The sequence below is a fragment of the Chiloscyllium punctatum genome, chromosome 40 (assembly GCF_047496795.1).
Source record: "Chiloscyllium punctatum isolate Juve2018m chromosome 40, sChiPun1.3, whole genome shotgun sequence".
Taxonomy (NCBI): domain Eukaryota; kingdom Metazoa; phylum Chordata; class Chondrichthyes; order Orectolobiformes; family Hemiscylliidae; genus Chiloscyllium; species Chiloscyllium punctatum.
Window position 1 is genome coordinate 53,678,916 of NC_092778.1, and position 12,135 is coordinate 53,691,050.

Genomic DNA, 12,135 nt, shown 5'->3' on the forward strand with positions numbered 1-12,135 from the left:
TATTTATTTACAGCTTTTAGAATAATCCTGCAGTAACATGTTATACATCTGAACAGTGTAATCCATCCACCTCAGCTTTCAAGAGTCTTTAAAAGCTAATCTAACTTTGCACTCATGATTAATGACACGTTTTGACCCCTCAAGTGGCTAGTAACTTTGCAATACGTCTGCAGCCAGCTATTATTTTACTGACAAGCAAAACTCATTTTTAACTGATGGTTTAATTTCAACTGTTATTGCAACGGTGACTGCACTCATCAGACTGATGAGGTAAGGGTTAATGTGAACTCCTGATATTATTGGAAGCTGCTGAGTTAAGATTAAGCAGAAAGTAGCAGCCCTGGGAAGCAGCATGATTATAGATTGCAAGAGTTTCCTGGACAGAAATACTACACAAGAGTATTACTTTGCCACTGATGTTTATTTATACAATCCTGGAATCCTGTAGAGAAACACTTGTGTGCATCATTTACTCTTTATGAAGGCCCTTGGAACGATAAAGTTCTGCAAATTTCACAGAGTAATAAATAAACAGAAGTGTCTCTTAAGTGTGTAACAATGATGAAAGATTCAGGTGGTATCAGAAACCACAAACACTTGACAGAAGATCAAGTGGTTTATAAATGTTGCCTAATAAGACTTTGCCATAACTGTCGGCATGCTCCCAGGGTATTTTTTTAAAAGCCATTTATCAACACCCAGGATTACACTCACAATGTGTTATGATAGCAACAGTTCCCCAGTGAACTGTACTGCAAAGGCAATCTTTCTGTTCACAATGATTGTCCAATTTAGTTGTGAACAGTTCAAAAGATAGAAAAAGGTTGTTGGATATGGCAAGTAGAGGTTGGCCAACCAAGTGGTGCGTTGGATTCTTTTCCCTGTTGCTAATTTTTGAAAACATTGTTACTGTATCTTTTATGAAGAGAGGCTTCATTTCATAAACTGTAATACCAGGCAGTTGGATCCTAATGCAAGCTGAAATGGCCTGGCAAATTACATTAAAAAGAAATCATAGTACCTCAGAGAAAAAGAATGCACAAGCAAGCAGTAACAGTCCAGAATCAGAAAACCATTCAGACAATAATATAAAACAGGGGACTGAGAATGTCAAAACTCCAAACCAAAAAGAGTGATAGTGAAACTCAGTGGGTCTGCCAGCATCTCCAGCAAGAAAAGCAGAGTTAAACATTTCAGATGTAGTGACTCTTCATTAGAACTGAAAGCACCTGGGAAAGAATGGCATTTATGGTGATGACAGAGGTTGCTTTGGGAGTGGGGAGGACTGAAGGAGTGAATCACATAGATGGAGACAGTGGCCAGAGACAGCAAAAGAAAAATAAGGAGAAGCAAAGGGATATTAAGCTTGGAGAGAGAGAGAAAGGCTGAATGGGTGCTAACGGCAAGCATAAATAGTTGAAAATGAGTTGGCTGAACTGGGAGGAACTCATACAGAACAAGGCCTGGGAGTATGGGGTGGGTAACGAATATAGCTTCCATAGAATCTCTACAGCATGGATACAGGCCATTTGGCCCATCAAATCCATGCCGACCCTCTGAAGAGCATCCCACCCAGACCCACCCCTATCCCTGTCACCCTTCATTTCCCATGGTTAACCCACCTAGCCTGTAAATCCCTGAACACTATGGGCAAATTAGCATGGCAAATCCACTTAACCTGCACATCTTTGGACTGTGGGAGGGAAACCGGAGCTCCTGGAGAAAACCCAAGCAGTCACAGGGAGAATGTGCAAACTCCACACTGACAGTCACCCGAGGGTGGAATTAAACTCAAGTATCTGGTGCTATGAGGCAACAGTGCTAACCACTGAAGCCACTATGCCACTCCTAAAATTCATAGTATTTATGTTATGAAATTGTTAAACTCAATGTTGAGTCCTGAGGGCTGTAAGGTACCTCAGTGGAAGTTCAGATGCTGTTCCTCTAGCTTGGTCTTCGCTGAATCACTACTGTAGGCCTGAGGCTGAAATGTTGGCCAGGGAACATGGTGGCATGTAGAAGTGGCAAGCAATCAGAAGCTCATTTTATGGTCAGAGTAAAGGTGTTCTGCAAAGTGGTTACCCAGTCTACATTTTGTCTCCCATGTGTACAGGAAATCACATTATAAGTAGCAAATATAGACAGTCTCTATATTGATTGAAGTGCAGGTGAATTACTGCTTCATCTGGAAGGCATGCCTGGGGCTTTGAATACTCAAGGCAATTCTAGCTCATGTCCCAGTAATATTGTCCTGTTCAGGTAAACCATCTCCACAGATTAGTCATGCAGTAGACTAACATTCTGGTAAATTCACGGCACAATTTATCCTTAACTTCTTCACCATCCTTATCCATTCTACCGACAGAGGTGTAAAGTCAACTGGAGTTGAATCTGAGCCCTCAATATTGAATCTGAAGCCTGCAGAATTTCATGAGTTCAGATCAAATTAAGTCAAAGAAACCTATTACCCATGTTCCTCCTCAAAGAATGAATCAAACTCGAAGGAAGAAAAACATTCAATGGATACTTCTGAGCGTGATTGGCTCATATTATGACTGATCTATACAATCGCTGAATGAAAGAATGACCAAACTAGGCCTGCATTATGTTGCGTTCCGACACGGCTATCTGCCTTACACAAGGAAAGGTTCCATACCAGCTATAATACTGGACTAGAACTGGATATGGAAATGGGAGTTCAAAACTTATCATAGCAACTTGTGAGTTGAGCTTAGTTATTTGAATAAATATAGAATTTAAAAGCTTGTATCCAGACATGGAAATTAAAAGATTGAAGTAAACAAGAACTGGTTCACAAATATCACTTGAGGAAAGATAACTCACTGTCCTTACCTGACCTGACTCCTGATCCCCAGCAATATGGCTGACTCTGCAGTAACCAACAAAGGGCTCAAGAATCTTGTGGAAATGGATATAACTCAAGGCCTTTTCCATGATGCCCACATGCAATCAATGAATTAAAGTAAATGCCTACAAATGGAGTAGATTGAGTTTAATTTTCACAATGAAGCCACCCTCAACTATGTAGTTTGCCATTAGCACACTGTTAAGGGAGACAAACTGAAGGGAGAGTTAGACTCCCAAGTCTAAGGAGCAGAGGGACATGGATGGAATAAACTAAAGCAGCCAACTTTATACTACCACAACATGTAAACTCCTGACCCAGTTCATTCCTTCTTTCTCCATTAGTATTAAACGGAGAGACTATTCCTGCTTCAGCACAAAGTAACGAATGCCATGTTTGGAGCAAAACAAGATACAACAACCTTGTATTGTGCATTTGTGCATTTAACATAAAACATCTTGTGAGATTTCAGAACATCTTGGAATAAGATTAGATTACTTACAGTGTGGAAACAAGCCCTTCGGCCCAACAAGCCCACACCAACCCTCCGTAGAGCAATCCACCCAGACCCATTCCCCTACATTTATCCCTTCACCTAACACTATGAGCAATTTAGCCTGGCCAACTCACCTAACCTGCACATTTTTGGACTGTGGGAGGAAACCGGAGCACCCGGAGGAAACCCACGCAGACACAGGCAGAATGAAGATGTCAAGCTAGTGATGGTGGGATGCTTGTAATGCCATTAAAGTAGTGATTAAAAACCCAGGCTAATGCTTTGGGGACATTGGTTCAAATCCCATCAGCACAGTTGTGGGCTTCAATATAATTAATAAGATTTGAAAATAAAGTTAGTTATGACAACTAGCGTTAGTTATTGTAAGAACTTGCATGAGAAAAAACATCTGCAATTCTTACCTGACCAGGTTTACATGATCCCAGATCCACAGCAATGTGGTTGATTCTTAACTGCCCTCTGAAATAGCCGAGTAAGCCATGGAGTCCAAGGGACAATTAGGAATGGGCAAACAAATTCTAGTCTTGCCAGTGATAACAACGTCCTATGAAGAATAAAAATATGCTAGAAAAAGCCAGTCCACACTCAATCCTGTTCAAGATGGTGGTGAATAATCAGGGCTTCTAACAGAAAACTAATCATAGAATATCCCAATCTTCAATTACTGCAGATCCAAATACAGGAAACTTATCTTCACATGACAGTGCCAAGTGGATAATTGAACTCAGCATCCTCTTATGGCTCTCACCATCATAGATAAGACTGGGCAGCCAGTTAACATGATTAAGATATTACTGAGCACATGTTACAGACTGGGAAGTACAGAGTCTGACAATACCCTTGCTATAATGCTGAGGAACAAGTCACCAGATCGAGACGTCCACTGGGTCAGCCAATCTACTGCAGCTACAAGACTGCAGAGTCAACAATGAGAAACTTACCAACCTGGAAAAAAAGGCAAGGCAAATCTAACGTGACTGATTCCCCGCTAAGTCAACCCCATCACAACCAATAGCCAACTGACTGAGGGAAATGGCACATACCCACAGATGCTCACTTTGGCTCTATACCTTATTACACCTTGGCCCCAAAAGGATGAAAGCCAGAAGAATAGTGAGAGCAGTTATCCCCATCATCAAACATTATTTGACCAATTATAAAATCTCAGCAAATTAAGCACTGGAGGAAATGGGGTATTAAGGATAAAACTCAGTAGTGACTCATGTCTCATACAAAAGGAGGACGGTTGTCACCGTGTGAGGCCATTCACTATAACCCCAGGTTGTTACTATATCCTCAAGATTGTATTTCAAGCCGATTCATCAGTGACATCTCTCTGTCATAAGCCTGGGACTATTTGTGAATGATTTTATCGTGTCCAGGTCTACTCACAACTCCTCGCATAGAAGCCCATGGTCAGACCAGGACAACAGACTTAACAATTGGTAATTTCTATATCACGTAAGATCCAACAATAATCACGTCCAATAGGAAATGGCTCAACCACCTCTCCTGCCTTTAAATCATCGTCACTTTGCAATTCACTAGTGCAGCATAGCAAATGGCTCTTATGCCGCAGTGGTAGTATATCTACGTAGGAACCAGGTTCAAGCCCACTATCCACTGCAGAGACATGGCATGTGTCCAGACAGGGAGGAGTTGAGAGTATGATGCTGGATAAGCACAAATAGTCAGGCAGCACCCGAAGAGCAGAAGAATCGACATTTCGGGCATAAGCCCTTCATCAAGAATGAGGCTTGTGGGCCAAGGGGGCTCAGAGATAAATGGGAGGGGGAGGTGGGGTTGGGGGGAAGGTAGCTGAGAATATGATAGGTAGATGAAGGTGGGGGGTGAAGGTGATAGGCTGGAGAGGAGGGTGGAGCGGATAGATGAGAAAAACGATGGACAGGTCAAAAGGGCAGTGCTGAGTTTTAGGCTTGGGATTGGGATAATGTTGAGGGAGGGAAACTGAAGAAATCCACATTGATCCCATGTGGTTGCAGGGTCTCAAGGTGTAATATGAGGCGTTCTTCCTCGAGGCGTCAGGTAGTAAGGGTTTGGCAATGGAGGAGGCCCATGACCTGCATGTCCTTGGTGAAGGGGGAGGGGGAGTCAAAGTGTTCAGCCACAGGTTCTTGGGGTTGGTTGGTATGGGTGTCCCAGAGGTGTTCTTTGAAATGTTCGCAAGTTGGCATCCAGTCTCTCTGATGTAAAGGAGACCACATCGGATACAATTGGATACAGTAGATGACATTGGTGGAGGTGCAGGTAAATTTCTGTCGGTTGTGGAGAGATCGTTTGGGGCCTCAGATGGAGGTGAGGGGGAAGGTGTGGACACAGTCTTTGCACTTCCTACAGTGGCAGGGGAAGATGCAGTGTGTAGTGTGGGCTGGTGGGGGAGTGGGTGGAGGGGGAGGGGGTGTGGATCTGATGAGGGAATAGCAGAGGGAATGGTCTCTCCGGAATGCTGATAGGGGTGGGGAGGGAAATATATCCCTCGTGGTGGGGTCTGTTTATAGGTGGCAGAAATGATGGAGGATAATACAATGTATACAGAGTTTGGTGGTGGGGTGGAAGGTGAGGACCAGGGGGTTCTGTCCTTGTTGCGTTGGGAGGGATGGGATCCAAGGGCTGAGGTGCGGGAAGTGGAGGAGATACACTGGAGAACATCATCGATCATGTGAGGGGGGAAATTGCGATCTTTGAAGAAGGTGGCCATCCAGGATTTTCTGAGGTGGAATTGGTCATCCTAGGAACAGATGCGGCAGAGGCAAAGGAATTGGGAATAAGGAATGGCATTTTTACAGGAAGCAGGGTGGGCGAAGGTGTAGTCCAGGTAGCTGTGGGAGTCAGTAAGTTTGTAATAAATGTCCATGGTTAGTTGGTCACTGGAGATAGCGAGGTCCAGGAAGGGGAGGGAGGTGTCTCAGATGGTTCAGGTAAAATTTGAGGTTGGGGGGATGGGGTTTGTTAGTGAAGTTGATGAACTGTTCAACCTCCTTGTGGGAGCACGATGTGGTGCCAATACAGCGGAGGAAAAGATGGGGGATGGTGCCAGTATAGCTGCAGAAGATGGACTGTTTCACGTACCTGGCAAAGAGGCAGGCATAGCTGGGGCCCAAGTGGGTGCCCATGGCTACTCCTTTGGTTTGGAAGGATTGGAAGGATAAGTTGTTGAGGGTGAGGACCAGTTCAGCCAGGCAGACGAGAGTGTCAGTGGAAGGGTACTGATTGGGATTGCATGAGAGGAAGAAACGGATGGCTTGGAGGCTTTCATCATGGTGGATGGACATGTACAGGGACTGGATGTCCATGCTGAAGATGAGGCACTGGGGACCGGGGAAACGGAAGTCTTGGAGGTGGTGAAGGGCGTGGGTGGTGTCCCGAACGTAGTTGGGCAGTTACAAATAATGTTGATTACTTTGTACACAAATGTACCAAAAATAGCAAGGATAATGATCAGATTTTTAAAAATAGTGATGGTTTGGGATAAATGTTAGACAGTAGCATATTAAAAACTCACTTGCTCTTCTTTGAAATAAGGTCATAGGATTTTTAATGCCCACATGAAAAGCTTAGTGAGGGTCCATTCAAAGGTGGCACCCCATACGGTTTGGTATTTCCTTAACTACACTGAAGTGGCAATCTTGATTTTGAGTTTTTAAATCTCAGCTGGGAACATGAACCCACAATCATCTGACTCAATGGTGGATATGGGTAATAACTGACCCCCTTACTTGCTACTGTGGATGCATGCCTGGCTGCGAAGTGACATAATGTGCGTTTAAACAGCCTGAAATGAATCAAAAAACACAAGTTCTTAAAACTTTCGATACTTTTCTAACTCAATAGTTTTCCTGGGTATGACGCACTTAAGTGGACTGAGCAAGAATAATGTTCGAGCAATGTTTTGGAGACAGTGCACTAATGCTGCAATAGCAGTAAATAGCTGGGATCTTTGGCAAGTAAAAAAAGATTGATATTCAAGGAAACAGGTTTTAACAGTTTGTGGAAAACTGGACAGCAATGGCAAGGGTGCAGAAAGATCTCAGAATTCCATGTAACAAGATTGGAATTTGAAGTATTCAGTCCTGGTAAACTGAATACATCATTGAATATATTCCAGGTTAAGTTGGGCAAATTCTGATTTACAAGGGAGTGAGGGAATTTTTGATATGGGGGGAGAGTTTGGGTGCGGGCAGTTGAGTGGACTCAAAGCCACATCACATCAGCTGTACTTGACTAAGCTTGAGGGCCATGTCCTTTTTTTTTAAAATCTCCTCACTTTTGACCTCTTAGCTTTAAGGTCACAATCCCATATGTCTTTTTTAAACAGCAACTTTAACTGATCTTGCCTTTTAAAAAACCTGTGTGCAGATAAATGTTTGACATCTCCTCGACAATTGTACCATTTAGTTTTGTTCTGTCTCTCCTTAGCATGTATTGCTTCACACCTCTCTTTATTAAGTTTAATGGGTTTTTTTGTCTGACCATTTTACCAATTTGTCTGTGTCCTCCTGAAGTGTGTCACTCTTCTGCTTGGGGATTGGTTAGCTCAGTTGATGGACAGCTGGTTTACAATGCAGCATGACATCAACAGCACGGGGTTAATTCCTACACCAGCTGAGGTTACCATGATGAATTTTTCTTCTCAATCTTGCTCCTCCCCACCCCCCCCCCCATGTTAAACCGCCAACAGCTGTCACTCTTTCTCTTGAAGGTGAGAATGACCTTCTGGGACTATGGCTACTTTACCATGGCATAATTTTCAACCATAGTTAGACACATTTTTCTATAAACTTAAATTGTGGCAGATCAGATGATAAACTGAATTGTCCTCATGGTAAAAACTATACCATCTATATAAATTATCTTGAGAGTAATATGTATTGAATAGAAATGATGTAAAATAATCGAGTAAGAGATGGGATAGAAATTAAATTGATCCCTAAAACACTTTATGAATTGTTAGTAGCTAGCTAGGAAAAGGGTTTTGTTTATTACGGTTACAAAAGGAAAACTTCACAAAGAGGCAGAAGCTATAACTACAATATCAAATGAAAACTTAGATCGGTTTTCACAAAGAAAGTGGATAATGTGAAAGCTACACAAATAGACAAGAGGCAGGTAACAGACAGGATTGTAATAAGAGAAGCAACCGTAGAAATAACAAAGGCATTGGTCACAATTTTGTAATGCCCTTTCAATACAACATTGAGAGCTGTCCAATTCTCTGATAGCAATGTTGTACAATTATTCAATGAAAGAGAGGGATAAAACCAAAACATTGCAAGCCAGGTAGTCTAGCATTTCTGGTGAGGAAGTTATTGGAAACGATTACCAGGGACAAATTAGACTTTAATTTGGAAAGACATATGTTAATCAAGTAGAGCCAGCATGAAGTGCTTAATGACAAATTACAATGGACTAATATGATTGAATTCTTTAATGAGGCGACATAGGAGGTTGATTATGGCAGCACAATAAATTTTGATTGCAGAAGTTTTTGTATTGCTTTTGATAAGTACCACACAAGAAGTTTATTAAGAAATTAGCAGTCCATGAAATTAAGGGGAAATGGGAGTATGGATGTAAACCTGGCTCAGTGACAGGAAGAAAAAGATGCTGGTGAATGAAACAGAGGTGGTTTGGAGCTCCTCACAGACAGTTTTGGGTTGATCATTGTTATCAGGGAGCAAAGTAAAATTTGCAGATACACCAGTCTTGGTAATGTGATAGGTTATGACATAGGATAATTCTAGGCTTCAGACTGAAAGATAGAGTCCATACAGAGAGATATAAGATGTTGTACTTATGAAGGTTTTTTTTTAAATGGAAAGACAGTTATACTATAAATGACATTTTTAATAGGGTAAGAAACCTTGGTGTCTGTATACATAAAACCTTAAAGTTGAATTGGCAAGTTACTGTGATGGTAAAGGTAACCAGTGAGGAATTAATGGAAGAACAAATCAAAAGCGAAGATCATGCAAAGACATTATACATTTCTCGGTGAGACGTCAATGTGGGGTGCTGCGATCCATTGTACTTCAGGAAAACTGAAGTCTTTAGCCAGGGCATGGAACAGATTTACCACGATATTAAAAGGGATGAGAAGCTTTGATTATGAAGAGAGATGGGGACGATTATGAAGAGAGCTGGGGACAATTATGACTGTTTCCCCTGGAACGGAGACTTATGCTTATGGAAATTGTCAAGAGGAGACAGACGGATAGGTTAAAATTGAAGGGAAAAAAAGAGATATTCCCCTGGCGATTCACAACCTTTGGTGAAAGATCCAGAGTGCGAGATGAGAAGAAATGTTTTCAATCATCCAGTTGTGGGGATCAGGAATGCTCTAATCGAGAAAAGGAACGGTGGAAGCAGTTCCATAAACAAAAGGGAGTTGGGCAGTCACTTGAAAATGAGGAATTTAGAGTTATTGATAATAAGCATGGATTAAGCGTGACTTCTCTTTGAGAGCCAGCATTGCTGAGCAAAACGGCCAACTTTTATATTTCTACGACTTTATTACTTTTATGTTTTCATCTGCGTTTTATAACTTCAAATTAAGAAATCACGAGGCGTCCTGTATTCTAATTGTAACTTATAATTATTTGCAATGCGGACTCTAAAGGTTGCATTGAATTTTCACAACAAATAACTCCAAAAATAAAGACGGAAACTTAATTATTTTAGAAAACTTAGAATATTATATTGACTGGATCACCCTCCGCGCTATCTCTTCACTTTGTACTGTTTACCTGAATGCTTTAATTGCAATTATTTGTTCTTATTATTTATTGCGGTATTTTAAACGCGAAGAACTAAAACAAATTTCATGTTTTTGTTACGTTTATTCCAGAGCGTTAGACCAAACACAAGCCAAGTCAAATCAGATGGAAATTTGCACTTAAATGACCCCTGGGAGTCAGGCTACACGTGTTAAGAAAGCGTAAGTCACAGTGGCTGCTTGAAATCTCACATAAAAAAACATGGTTTACAATTAAGAATTTGGGCAGCGTTGATACAGAAGTGAGGAACTACGTGATCCCAGTCACAGCAGGCTATCTCGAAACTACATTTCATTCCCTTTAAAAAGAAAATTAAGATCCAGCTTGAATATCAGTTTGCAAACTATCGAGCAACTTCAGTTCTGCAGTTTTAGGTCGAAATTCTAATCCTAGGTTTAAAAATTAATCAGTTATCTACACCGAAGTTATTTAAATACTTTGAACAGACCAGGTCCCCGAACACGCCAGCTAACCTGTAAGGTTCCAGTTTCTGACTTCAAAAGGCAGAGCCAAGTTCCCATTTACTGGCAACTCCCGGATTAAAGCCAACTTTCACCAGCGCTGGACGTTGTTTCCACACCCCCTGCTGGTTCAGACCTAGAAATACACATAATTCAATCCCTGTCAATCGCGAAAAAGTCTAAAACAGTTCAGTGAATCACGAACTTTTTCTCTCCCCTCATCCCCCGGATCCCTGTTATCGATTGAAAGAATTTTTCAGCACTGCTTATCTCATTTTGATATGGAAAAGAACCCATCAATCTCTCAAGAGACTTGTAGCCAACCAGGCTATATACCACAAACTTTTAAATGATGTGTAGTGGAATGGGATGAGGAGTCAGCAGTTTTCTTTTTTAGTTTGTTATCTGAACACGCTTTGTAGCCTCTGTTCTGTTCCTTTCTCAGGAATTCCGGGAAAGCTCAGAGGCTTGTCGCATTATCTGTTATCTTGTTTTAGATAACAAGCAGTACTTTTGCAAAGCAGTTTAAAAAAAGTCTCAAAGGCATAACATTAGTAACTTTAACTAATGACTAATCTTGGCGCGTTAACGATACCACCACAAGTTGCAACACAAGCTGATAAGATCATAAAATTTGAAGCCAGGATCTGAAAAATTATCTGGAAGTTGCAATTTCAAATTCGTATAATAACAGGAAGCATTATCGCGTTAAATATGTTTATGCCTTGATATAGAAGTGTCACTTTAAACTGCACATTTGCACAAAATGTGGCCATTTATGGCCAATTTGAAACAAATGTTGATAATTCCTTGTTCTTTAAAATGTCAGGTCATTAATTCGAGTTATTAAAGATGAGAAGCTTTGTAAATGGAAATAGGAAATCAAATGTACTTTTTTTAAAAAAAAGTTTGAGATGCTGATGAAGTTGAGAGTAACTTTCCGGATACCCGAAAATGCAAATTCTCTAAAGTTTAGTTAGCGTGGAGTAAATTGTTAATAAGTTATTTTAAGCTGGTGCATTCGGTTTTGAGCATTATTCGTCTACTTTAGAAAAAAAAATTCATTACCATCGACAATATTGTAGTCAGAGCACAGCAGTTCAGGCAGCATCCAAGTAGCTTCGAAATCGACGTTTCGGGCAAAAGCCCTTCATCAGGGATTGTTTTAACCCCAATATTGTAGTCAGACTATTACAGCAGTATTTGCATTTTGGTTGGTGAGGAGCTTTGGGACGTGTTCAGGATTCAAAAAGTTGCTGTCTGTGCAGGATTTCATTAAAACTCTGAACAGTTTCGGTCCAATTTGCAATGCATGGATGAATAAATTGTATGCCCGTGTCGGTGCCCTGAGACATAGATATTCTCCGGACCTAGGAAATCTATTTCACTGCCGCTGGTTTTAAAAGGATCATATTATTTATCCTCAGGCACGGACGGGGTTCGAACCCGCGATCTTCGGTTTACGAGACCGACGCCTTACCACTTGGCCACCGCGCC

General features: G+C 41.3%; 1 non-coding gene across 1 annotated transcript; it reads right to left on the reverse strand.

The window, feature by feature from the left end:
• Positions 1 to 12,063: 12,063 nt before the first annotated feature.
• Positions 12,064 to 12,135, reverse strand: trnat-cgu (transfer RNA threonine (anticodon CGU)). The gene has a single exon. It is a non-coding gene; the product is annotated as a tRNA-Thr (tRNA).